Source organism: Sander vitreus, unplaced genomic scaffold, assembly GCF_031162955.1.
Source record: "Sander vitreus isolate 19-12246 unplaced genomic scaffold, sanVit1 ctg609_0, whole genome shotgun sequence".
Taxonomy (NCBI): Eukaryota; Metazoa; Chordata; class Actinopteri; order Perciformes; family Percidae; genus Sander; species Sander vitreus.
The window spans coordinates 1-13,308 of NW_027595701.1; the positions used below are offsets into that span (position 1 = coordinate 1).

At 43.1% G+C, this 13,308-nt stretch overlaps 1 long non-coding RNA gene and 1 pseudogene across 1 annotated transcript; both read left to right on the top strand.

Annotated features, from left to right (window-relative positions):
• Window positions 1-4,340: 4,340 nt before the first annotated feature.
• On the top strand, window positions 4,341-4,514 carry LOC144514550 (U2 spliceosomal RNA; annotated as a pseudogene).
• Window positions 4,515-8,820: 4,306 nt separating this feature from the next.
• Window positions 8,821-9,724, top strand: LOC144514549 (uncharacterized). The gene is made up of 3 exons (XR_013501457.1): window positions 8,821-9,038; window positions 9,150-9,230; window positions 9,326-9,724. It is a non-coding gene; the product is annotated as an uncharacterized LOC144514549 (long non-coding RNA).
• The last annotated feature ends 3,584 nt before the right edge of the window (window positions 9,725-13,308 follow it).

Here is a 13,308-nt window from a genome sequence, read left to right on the forward strand (position 1 = left end):
GCCAAACAGTTGAGGGCTCTCAAATGCCAGCCCACGCACTGGACTCACTGGTTCCCGGCTCCTGCACAACTGAAATGAGAGAGCGATGATTTGTTAAAACATACACATCTTCTTGCTCAAGGTGAAAACGTTTTAAAAAAGGTCTGGATAAAAGCATAGGTTGGCGGCAGGATAAAAAGACACAGGTACTTTAAGATCAGAGGGTAAAATCTTCAGTCTTCTGAGATATGACCCCATCCAGAACCGTGCCATAGCTGCTGTCTTAGCATTTCTGGATGGGGCCGTGGCTGCTGTTATGTGTATAGCAAAGGTAAAATCACTGCCTTGATGATTAAAACCTTTCCTTCTAGTGTCAGTCCTCTAAGTCTCCAGTACCCTAGTCTCTGCCTAACTTTCCCTACCATGTCTGGCCAATTTGTTTTCCCTCCCCCTCCCTATCAAATTTGACCCCAAGTATTTTTTGGTCGGTCTGGGTCACAGTCAGGGAGTCCTGTCATCTCAGTCGCTGTCCACGGTCCATAAAAAATGGGCTAGGGTCTTGCTTCTATTTAGTTTTGACCCAGAAGCCCGCCCAAACCAGTCGGTCAAGTCTAGAGTCCTGTTGACAGATAAAAGGTCAGTGCATAAAATGTTAATATCGTCCATATATAAAATGCACTTTGTCGCAAGTCCCCCGCTCCCTGGCACTCCTACCCCAGTGATTTGTTTGTCCCTTCTCAAGATCTGTGCCAGTGGCTCGATGCAAATAACATAAAGGAGGGCAGATAACGGACACCCCTGACGGACACCGCAGTTGATATTGACTGCTTTTTGTCAGATTCCGTTAACAAGGAATTTGCTGGTAATACCCGGTACAGCAGTCCCACCCAGGCTATAAACCTTCTTGGGAAACCCATTTTTTGCAGTACCTGGAAAAGGTATTGGTGCGAGACCCGATCAAAAGCTTTCTCAAAATCTAAATTTAGGACTACTAGCCGGATGTTTCTGTCTCTCGCATAACAGATGGTGTCTCGGATCAGTACTGAGGCTGTCGGTGATCTTCCTCCCTGGTATGGCACAGGCTTGATCCGGGTGGATCAGCCCTTCTAAAAAACAAAGACGTGCGTGATGCTAAAAGTTTACTAAAAAGTTTACAGTCAAAATTTAAAAGTGTGATGGGTCTCCAATTTCTCAGGTCAGTCTTGTCTTTGTCTTTGTAAAGGAGGGTCACTATCCCTACTCTAAAGCTGTCAGGAAGTTGTTCAAGTTTTTCAAAATCACTAAAAACATCAAGCAAGTCAGGTGCTAAAATGTCCCAAAATGTTAAATAAAATTCTAAGGGAAGTCCGTCTTCTCCTGGGGACTTCCCTGTTCTAAAACTCTTGATGCATTCATTTAACTCTAGAATGGTAAAATCCTTGGTTAAAAGCACTGTGTCGTCTACCGTTTGCTCAATGAAATTTAAAACTTCCATCATGCTGTCTCGTTGAACCAGTTTTTCTCTATATAGTTCTGTATAAAAGTTTTCAATTGTGTCTTTGATTTCCTCTGTTGTTGTAGCAGTGCAGCCATTTTCTTTTTTTAAGCTTAAAATGCCCCCTCCTTTATTTACTATTTTCTTAAAGAAGTATCTTGTACACTTTTCCCCTTCCTCTATTTCTTTTTCTTTGCTTCTTAAAATGACACCCTTGCTTTTAATTTCTGCTAAAAGGGACATCTCTCTTTTAATTTGTTTCATGTCTTCATTTAGGTCCATCCCTTGTTGGTTTAGTTTAAAATACCTCTGGAGTCGTTTTTGCAGTCCCAACATGCGTCTGTCGTCCCTATCTTTCGTTCTCTTACCTGCCTGTCTAAAGAAGGTCTGGGTCCGTCTTTTTACCATTTCCCACCAATGTGCACGTGTATCGTAAAAGTCTTGAAGGGTCTGCCACTCGAGGTACTGTTCCCGATACTGACTAACTAACTCCCTATCCTCTAAAAGGGAACAGTTGAGCTTCCACAGACCACTTCCTAATATCACCTCAGAAGACAGTGAGAGGGTGCAGGAAAGCATTGCGTGGTCTGAAAAGAAAACGGGTTCCAATCTAGCATCCATTGGTGGGCAATCGCGTGATAAAATGTAATCTATGCGAGAGGCTCTGGTGCCATCACCACTGAACCAGGTGAAGCCTTGCTCTCTGGGATGCATGGTTCTAAAACAGTCGACAAGTTTAAAATCTTTGCATATGTCCTGTAATAAAACCGATGTTTTGTCAATTTTAAAATCTTCCCCTGCTCCTTTCCTGTCATTCCTGCATAGAATACAATTAAAATCTCCCCCTACAACTAGTGGTGCCCTACCTAGCATGTGGAACTGCAGGTCTTCTAAAAGGTCATACCTGTCATTTTTATCATTAAAACCATAACTATTTAAGACGTTAAAATCTCTTCCCATAAAAGTCAAGTGTGCTAAAAGTGCCCGGCCATCTCTCACCACTGTGCTACCCTTCACCAAGACTAGGGGTTTTTATGATTAGAATGGCCACGCCATCATTTTTGTTCTGATTTGATCCGCTCCATATCGATGTTTGTTGCCATAACTCCTCCCAATCTCTGTAATGGTTTAAAACGGCAAGCCACACTCCTGTATTAAAAAACACATCCGACTTCAAAGAGTTAAGAAAGGATAAAACAGTCTCGGTTCTAACTCTCGACTTCACACTTCTCACATTTATGGTTGAGAAGGTAAGTGTCATGAGTATAACTGATAAGACTTATCAAATTTGATAGGGAGGGGGAGGGAAAACAAATTGGCCAGACATGGTAGGGAAAGTTAGGCAGAGACTAGGGTACTGGAGACTTAGAGGACTGACACTAGAAGGAAAGGTTTTAATCATCAAGGCAGTGATTTTACCTTTGCTTTTACTCATCAGCTCTGTTTTTATCCCACCCAGAAAAGTGATTTTAGACCTGGAACGAGCCATCTTTTATTTCCTGTGGGGGGTCCAAGTGGGAACGGTTGCAGAGAAGCGTGATGAAGAAGCCAAAGGAGAAAGGAGGGAAAGGAGTGCCGGACCTGTTATTGTTTTTAGGGAGCAGATTTACAGCTATACACATAACAGCAGCCACGGCCCCATCCAGAAATGCTAAGACAGCAGCTATGGCACGGTTCTGGATGGGGTCATATCTCAGAAGACTGAAGATTTTACCCTCTGATCTTAAAGTACCTGTGTCTTTTATCCTGCCGCCAACCTATGCTTTTATCCAGACCTTTTAAAACGTTTTCACCTTGAGCAAGAAGATGTGTATGTTTTAACAAATCATCGCTCTCTCATTTCAGTTGTGCAGGAGCGGGAACCAGTGAGTCCAGTGCGTGGGCTGGCATTTGGAGAGCCCTCAACTGTTTGGCGCAACACGAACCATTCGGCTCTCCCAAACAGACTCCGGGACCTGTCATGGATGGTGGCTCATGAGATCCTCCCGGTCAGGTCCGTCATGCACTCCCGGGGCATGTCAGCGCACTCAACCTGCCCCCGACCAGGTTGTGGCGAGCCTGAGTCGGTGAGGCATTTGCTCTGGGAGTGCAGCGCTGCCGTAGACCAGTGGGCAATGGCCGGCTCCTTGCAATTCCCGTACTTACCAGCAAGGGAGGTCCTCACAGCACAGCTAGTGCTGTATGGGGTGAGCCCAAAGAAACAGATGCCAGCACGTGACTTTGCAAATCAGTGGCTCACCCTGGCCGCCATCAAAGACGCCATTTGGACCTCCAGAAACTTGCTGGTAAGAAAGCACATGCAGATCCCCCCCCGCAGCTGTGATCAAGATGGCTGCAGCAGCGGCCCAAATGGCCCGAGCTGCAAGCGGCAGGCCAAGGACACAGCTGCAAAGAAGAATCGCTTCTGTGCCCATTCGGACGAAGGAGCCGGAGCCACAAAAAAAAGGTCAAAGCAGCGGCGCCCTGACTCTCCGGGTGAGGCAGGTGGGAAGGAGCAACAAGGGGAGGGTCTCCTCTGAGCACCGTAACAGGATCCCGAGAGACTCAAACGGTATTAACATTGTTAGAGACTCACTGCGCTCCTGCACAACTGATATTTGAAGAGAGCTTTTAAACCAATGCCCTCTCTCTTAAGACTTTTAATATGGACACTAAACACAATATGACATGCACAAGATGACAACTTTTTATGTTTACCTGAAATTTATGAAAACAACTCTTACCTGTATTATGTCTGAAAACAATTGCTTTTATTGTACTACACCTGTTTTAAATAGTTTTACAGAGTAACTTATTTATTTATCGCGTTGTATCTTAAATGGTAACTGAAATTTTGTGAATTGTGTGAAGACCTTATGAAATGTGTCTTGAACTTGTGTCAATAATAATAAAATAAATAAAAAAAAAATCTGTTCTTATCAGTTTAATATCTGATATGTCCTCTATCAGGGGACAACATATTAAATGGATTTTTAGCAATGGGAGTTGAAAAAGGGGCTTGCTCCGTTCGCTCCACGCATCGACCTGGTATTTCAGCACAGCTGGGAACGGTGCACCCTTCTTCTGTCTTGTGGAAAACCAATTAACAACGCACACGGAGCTGCAGGTCGCTCAATTTGATATTGGACCAAAACAGACATGGGTCGCAGTGGCTGGCGGTATTCATGGCCAGGAGTTGTGGCAAAAACCGCTGTTCTTATCAGTTTAATATCTGATATGTCCTCTGTCAGGGGACAACATATTAAATGGGTTAGGGGTGTTCGGATTAGGGAATAAGAACGTTCTCTCGATGATTCCCCCTGCTTCATCCGACGCCTAGGCAGTTGATAGTGAATCATAGGTACGGGCCGGCACACATCAGTCAAAGTTCTTCATTCCTACATTTCCCACACTTAAGTTACCTTTATATCACACTGCAATTGCATAAACCTGATTGTCTGTTTAGAAAATCTGATCACGTAGTAATTATCTTGACTTTAGACGTTTTCAGCCCGACATGAAAACATTGGAGAAGCAGAGATAAGCTCTTCGCAGCAGCCAAGCTGACAGCGTCCCGATATTCACTATGTTCATTAGTTTCCTTTTTGGGCTGTGTGTTTCTGTCTGAAATGCAGTCAGTCATTCTAGTCGGTTTATTAAACAGTTTTGCATAGTCATGCTTCTAGGCTTTGAAGTCTGTTTTGAGCCTGTTGGTTTATTAAACGGTTTCCTTAAAATGCATAGTTTTGCTTTTAGGTCTGCTCTGTAAGATCTGGATTTTGTGCTGTCTTTATTTTGTTTGGAATTGTTGCATGGTCTTGCATAGATTTTATTCTACATTTTAGGACACATCGTCAGTAGTGAACCTCGGTTCAGGTGTTTCAGCCATTACCAACTAGACACCCTCCTCCAAGGGCGGCCCACCGAGGTTGATCAGTCCCTGGAGTGTGTCCCATAGCCAATTAAACATTTATTCTGGATTACAGTCCGTTGTTTTAGATATATTAGGATATGTTTTGAGGTTTATTTCTTGCTTTATATATTGTTTGAAAATTTATAATATTTGGTGCAAAAGTATTACCGTATCCTAAGAAATAATGGTTAAAAATTGTATTGTTTGGCACACAATTGTTACCGTATTTGAAAAACTATATTTTATTTGGTGAAAAAGTATTACCTTATACTAAGAAAAATCTGTTTGAAGTATTAAGTTGTTTGGCACAAAAGTATTACCATATCCTACGTAAGATAATTGATTTTATACCAGTTAATATCTAAGAAAACATCTTAGGTATCACAATTTTAATATAATAAAAATCTTACTTACCACCTTACCGACAAGTGTGTCTGTTAACAGCGCAAGACTAGACCCACCCCTGTCAGTCATGCCCGAGGGTCCTGAAGTCCAGGTCAGTTTTTTCAAAGTTCTTCCTGTGTTCCATACACCGCTCAACTACAGGAGGCACTGTCAAGATTAGAATAGAAATGGACAGTCTGCGCTCCTGATGTCTTCATTTGCACTAGTCCGTTATGTCATGGATTTAGAACTTAAATTCTGGAAAAGACATTGCGGTGTTAAAAGAACACTAGCAAGGAAGTGTAGGGTTTTCTGAATCCAACGGTGTCAATCTCATTCCGGTACGATGATGGGAAGTGAGTGAAATGGGCGAAAAATCACTTTTTTGGCCTTTGTGGGCGTGGTTTAAGCGTTTCATGCTGTAACTTTCTTTCTAAAGGTCAGAAAGATTTGGAACGAAGTTACAGTTGAACTTTCGAGTCTTCCATATCAATCGTACAAGTCATGTGGCTATAGGATGACAGGAAGTAGGTAACCGGTCGCTTTAAAGGCGTTTGTGGGCGTGGCTTAGGGCTTTTAGTGTTGTAACTCTTCCTGAAGATCGTAGAGGTTCGAGATAAAGTTACAGTTAAACTATTAGGTTTATCACAGGATTTTTTTATTAAATTAATTTAATTGGTTAAGGTTAGGCAAGAAAATCAAGTGGTTGAGATTAGGATTAGGATGAGAGAGACAGTAGAGAAGGAGAGAATGAGAGAGATGGTAGAACAAAGGAGACAGTGCTAAGGAGAGGATCCTGGTCGGGCTAGAACTCTCCCCTGCCGGGTCGGGCTGTAGGCCCTGCCTCCCTCTACTCCCTACACTTTCGCAAGGGAAGAGAGGAGAGGAGAGTGAATTCATTAAGAACGGTACTAGGGTTGTAGTTTCTAATTTTTCGCCTACATTTAGGGTTAGGTGTATGTTCAGAGAAACCATGGAAACGAGCGGAGCCAGAGCAGGGAGCAGACTGAAAGAAGAGGGAGTTAGCTAGCTATGATAGTAAAGCAAAGTAAAAGTTAAGATTAGCTAAACTAAATGTGGCGGTGGTTGGGACAGACTTCTGGGGGCGAGAAGAGGAACGAGGCAGGGGCTGAGGATATCGACAGAGAAACTAAGAAAAGAAAATGTAATGCCAAATGGCTGACGGGTCGTGAATGGCTTGTGTTTGATCATGAAAATGTCGTCATGTTTTGTCAGGATTGCCGCATGTACGCGAAAGAAAAAAACAAAACGAACAATTTCGTGGTAGGAACTACTAATTTTAAAGTCGAGGCAGTAAAGGACCATGAGAGTGCCCGAAGTCATCAGGAGAGCCTAAGGATTAAAACTGCCAAGACAGGCCGTATTGAAGAGAGCCTTGCTGGGAGAAGCCTCGCTTTATTGAAGACGTCTGAGTTGGAGAAGATGCAGCTACTTTTTCGAAATGCCCACGCCATCGGAAAAAAGGGCAGGCCTTTCACCACCGTGGTAAAGTTAGTTTTATATTGGACATTGGATATTGGACACATTAGAGAAATCAATTCTTTGGCTTGCCATTTTGACCTATTCATGTCAAACCACTTTTGGTGAACTCAGCTAACTCCCCTACACATTGCACAAAGCTTATTTTTTCAAAAAACCCATCATTTGATTTTATAGATATTTTTTAATGTAAAGAAATGCTATAAATCTATTATGTGGCTTGACCTTTTGACCTATTCATGTCAAACCACTTTTGAAAGACGCTTTGGGCAATGTGTAGGGGAGTTAGCTGAGTTTAGCAAAAATGGTTTTATATGAATAGGTCAAAAGGTCAGGCCACATTATAGATTTATAGCTTTTTTTTACATTAAAAAATATTTAAAAAATTAAAGGATTTTTTTTTTAAAAAGAAGCTTTGTGCAATGTGTAGGGGAGTTAGTTGAGTTCAGCAAAAATGGTTTGATATGAATAGGTCAAAATGGCAAGCCAAATAATAGATTTTTCGAATGTGTCCAATATCCAATGTCCAATATAAAACTAACTTTACCACGGTCCTTTCACCGACTTCGCATGGATGTGTGAGTAAGTGAATTAACGTTACTGTTTACATGTTTCAGAAACAGTGCATTTAATATGATTCAGAGTGCTTCCATAGACACAGATGAAACTTTAAAAAGTTTCAAAAAGAAGAAACTAAATCTCACTGAAATGTACTTTGTTGTAGGCACTAACAGTGGCTTCATTTACACAAAAATTCATTTCAGGGTGGAGAGGAAGAAAGGCTTGAAGATAGGAGAGACATACCCAAATGACTAGCAGGCAAAAGAGTTCAGTCACTACATAGCAGAGGAAGAGAGAAGAAAGATGAGGGCAAGATTATCAGATGGCAAGTTCATCTCGGTCATGTCAGATGGATCCCTGGACAGTGCAGTGATGGAAGAAGAAATGGTCTACGTCAGGAGTGCCAGTGAGGGGAAGGTCAAAGTTGATTTTGTCGGGGTAAAAGCTGTCTCAAAGCCAGATGCTACAAATATAGCTGAAGCAGTGTGCAGTACAATGGAAAGTGGAGTCAGCACTGATTGGATGAACAAGCTAGTGGCAATCACCACAGATGGAGCATCTGTAATGACAGGAGTAAACAATGGTGTAGTTACAAAACTGCGTGCAGACAGACCAAATGTGCTGGGGATCCACGGCATGGCCCATAAGCTAGAACTTGCCTTTTCATACGGAATAAGGAAAAATGTGATGGCCAGGAAAGTTGAGGACCTGTTGAGTGGACTCTACACCTTATATCATAAGAGGGGAGTGAACAGGGCCAGCCTAAAGCAACACTTCAGGGAGCTCCACATGAAGGCTTTGATGCCAACCAGAGTAGGTGGAACCCGGTGGCTACCACATCTCTTCAAAGCACTTGACCACTTTCTCAGGGGATATGCTGGCATTGTACGCCACTTGGAGGAGAAGGTATGGTAATTTATAGCCTACTAAAACCAGCAGTGTAGATGGATTATTTAATGTTTGTTTTCTTGTTCTCTTCATCAGTTTTAAATGCTGTCTGATATAATGCAGTTGTTTTGTTTGTAGTCCCAGGAGGCCACGAACATCAATTCTGTTCTGAGGGCCAAAGCCAAGGGGTTCCTCAACATAGGCAAGGATGGTGGAGTGCTCAGGTTTTGCTGCCTTGTCCATGACACCATCTATCAACTGAGCAACCTCCAAGTCACTGCAGAGGTCAGTGTCAACCCTGGCTGAAGCTCAGAGCTGCCTTTCCTCCACTCAGGCTGTCAGAGAAAAGTACAAGTCAAGGTATGTATCTTATATCCTACAATTTATGATTTGATTTTAGGTTGTGTTGGTGTGTTTTCACCTCAGTATAAATAAAAAGACGCCCATCCATCTATCTCTGTACAACTGTAGACCTGGGCCTAAGCTGTGGTGTCCTGCAGGCTATGCGGCTGACCAGTTTCCAGTGCTGGCCAGAGGCAGACACGAGTTCAGGTTAGCAATTCAAATGTAATGAACTAATCTTTACGCATTTTATGTTTTAAGACAACTGCTTAACTTTATATTCATGTTTTCCCTTTTGATCTCAGATTTTGGTGATGAAGAGGTAAACAAACTCATCAGTCACTTCCGACCTCTTTTACTATCTGCTGGAGTGGATGTGGAGTTGATCCCTGATCAATGGACAGTTCTCAAGACTGAACTGTACACAGCAGGATTCAGCCAAGGTACTTGGAGAATGTTTGAGAAAAAACATCTCATCCTGATGTACCTTATCAGTAGCATTTTTAAACAAGTGCTTGAAAAGCTCTATAGAAATGTCTAATATTGTGAGACAGTTTTATTTAGTTTATCAGGAATCAGAGTAAATGTCATTTGTTAAAGACACAATCCACATTTGATGCCATCTTTTAATAACTAAAGTTGCATTTGAAAATGTATAATTTTAGAGAGAATATAGTTCCCGGTTTGTTTATGGTTAGAAGATGGCTGTGTCTGATGTTACGTTGTTTTTTGTATACGCTGTGACTATACAAATCACGTAAATAGGAACATGTTGGCGTTATGTTGTCACTTATTGGGAGCAGTAGGCTAGATGGAACCAGTTACCTTCAGGATCTGTGCTAGGCTAAGCTACCGGTGGAACCGTCAGACAGAGTTACAACACGCACAGAGATGAGAAGGGTATGTCTGGACTTATCTAACTCTGGGGGTTACGGGGAATAAGACAAAGTCCCAATAAGTCGGCGTGTTCCTTTAAACAATCATTTCATACAATAATAACACAAGGAATATACACTCACACACACACACACACACACACACACAGAAACACAAACACAAATACACTCAGAGAGACACATACACAGACACACAGACACACACACACACACACACACACACACACAAAGACACACACTCACTCACTCACACACACACACACACACACACACACACACACAAAGACAGATACTCACTCACACACACACACACACACACACACACACACACACACACACACCCACACACACATTTATTTCTGTTGGGGACACACATGGCATGTATCTGTTTATGTTAATGCTGCTATTAGGGTTGTAGATCAAACGTGTATTATTAGTGGTATTCCAAACTAAGAGGACACATACTGTAGGCCTCGGCCCTGTTGTATTCTCTGTATTTATTCCTCCATTGACATTTTTTATTTTGAGCTTTACAGTGAAGGCCAAATATTTAGTTTTTCCTTTAACATTTTCCTCCTTCCAACACCTCTGTAGACTTATTATTTTGTAGCTAACTCATTTAATAGGATAGAAAGGGTACAAAGGGGTAGGAGTACATACGTTTTACTTCTTCCTACTCCGTTTTGCATGTGTAAATATAGGTCTTTAAGTACTGGGAATTATGGACTTTTATTTTTTAACTATTTTTTTCTGATGTTTTATTTCATTTACATGTTCAAAATAAAATATATCAATCAATCAACCAACCTGTCACTGTGAGCAACTAAATGCTTCAGCTATGTTTGTCAAATCTAGCATAGCATATTTACTGTAAAATCCAACCAGATGGTAGGCTACTTAATGTAGAAATGAGTTTATGTTTCAAGAACGCAGATTTAATATTAAGTAGCCTATCCCCAGCCACATATTCTTTGAAGTATACAATTAAATGACATAAATAACATTTTACAATCACAGGCTATTAAACGTCTTTTCTCAATAGAGATAATAGTGGCATTTGGATGTGGGCAGCAGAGCCATAGAGATAGAATCTTTCTCTATCACTCTGGATGTGGGTTGTGGCCGACCGGCGCCAATTTGAAATGGAATGGAGCACATCCACGGCAGACAACTCTAACCGTGATTCAAACGCACCCCCTACCCCCAGCCTTTCGCTATCAAAACTGACGGAATAAAATGTACTTCTCAGAATCAAAGGATAATAATTAAAACGGATATCCTTAACATTAAACCATCATATTGTTGAGTTATCACGGACCCTTTCATAAAATAAGTTGAAGTTATGTAAAACATCAAATCATACTGTGACCCTGGGTATTGAATAGGTGAGCCAATAATGAAACTGAGAAATAGGCTACTTTTTATTTACAACATGTGTACTCAATTCAGTACAATACAACGTTAATGTTCCCCACATTGTACTGTTTGAAAGGAACCACATTGATGGTGCCAATAAACAACAATAAAGTACAAAGAATCTTAACTAGGGTAAATGAAAATATCTACCTAGATATAGACTACTAGAAATCAGGCTGTTTGCATGGTGTGTTGACCCTGGCAATGAAGGCACATGGTTCTTTTAAAAGCACAGGCAGTGTGGGACCATGATTGGCACACTGAGCACTGAGACCATGGACGCCACTTCTTTGTAGCCTTCTTCTTCTTGTCATCAAAATGGATGCGGCAGACACAGCACAAATTGCCTCCATCTACCGAAAGAAAAACAGAAATATTTTGGAAGTGAAGCCAGTTAGTTGAAATCATCAACATATATAAAACAATGTCTCTAAGGCAGCCATTTCATTTACAACTTTTGCCAAATGAAAATCTCCCTGATTTTTAACGGTTAAACACCAAGCCAAGTTAAATAACAATAAAATAAGTCAGAAAAGACTGTGGAGCCCAGTTGACATTTAAATTGAGCTGGTTTGGCAAACAGAGGGGGCTGAGGGGCTGGGAAATGAAAACATAAGTTCTCCATCCATCCATCCATCTTCATCCGCTTATCCGGGTCGGGTCGCGGGGTAGCAGCTCCAGCAGGGGACCCCAAACTTCCCTTTCCCGGGCCACATTAACCAGCTCCGACTGGGGGATCCCGAGGCGTTCCCAGGCCAGGTTAGAGATATAATCCCTCCACCTAGTCCTGGGTCTCCCCCGAGGCCTCCTCCCAGCTGGACGTGCCTGGAACACCTCCCTAGGGAGGCGCCCAGGGGGCATCCTTACCAGATGCCCGAACCACCTCAACTGGCTCCTTTCGACGCAGCCGAGCAGCGGCTCTACTCCGAGCTCCTCACGGATAACTGAGCTTCTCACCCTATCTCTAAGGGAGACGCCAGCTACCCTCCTGAGGAAACCCATTTCGGCCGCTTGTACCCTGGATCTTGTTCTTCGGTCATGACCCAGCCTTCATGACCATAGGTGAGGGTAGGAACAAAAACTGACCGGTAGATTGAGAGCTTTGCCTTCTGGCTCAGCTCTTTTCGTCACAACGGTGCGATAAATTGAATGTAATACCGCACCTGCTGTGCCGATTCTCCGACCAATCTCCCGCTCCATTGTCCCCTCACTGCGAACAAGACCCCAAGGTACTTGAACTCCTTCACTTGGGGTAAGGACTCATTCCCTACCTGGAGAAGGCACTCCATCGGTTTCCTGCTGAGAACCATGGCCTCCGATTTAGAGGTGCTGATCCTCATCCCAGCCGCTTCACACTCGGCTGCGAACCGATCCAGTGAGTGCTGAAGGTCACAGGCCGATGATGCCATCAGGACCACATCATCTGCAAAAAGCAGCGATGAGATCCCCAGCCCACCGAACTGCAACCCCTCTCCACCCCGACTACGCTCGATATCCTGTCCATAAATACTACAAACAGGATTGGTGACAAGCGCAGTCCCTGGCGGAGGCCAACTCTCACCTGAAACGAGTCCGACTTACTGCCGAGAACCCGGACACAGCTCTGCTTTGGTCGTACAGAGATTGGATGGCCCTGAGAAGGGACCCCCTCACCCCTGCACTCCCGCAGCACCTCCCACAGTATCTCCCGGGCACCCGGTCATACGCCTTCTCCAGATCCACAAAACACATGTAGACTGGTTGAGCATACTCCCAGGCTCCCTCCAGGATCCTTGCGAGAGTAAAGATCTGGTCCGTTGTTCCACGACCAGGACGGAATCCGCATTGTTCCTCTTGAACCTGAGATTCAACTATCGACCGAACCCTCCTTTCCAGCACCTTGGAGTAGACTTTACCGGGGAGGCTGAGAAGTGTGATACCCCTGTAATTGGCACACACCCTCTGGTCCCCCTTTTTAAAAAGGGGAACCACCACCC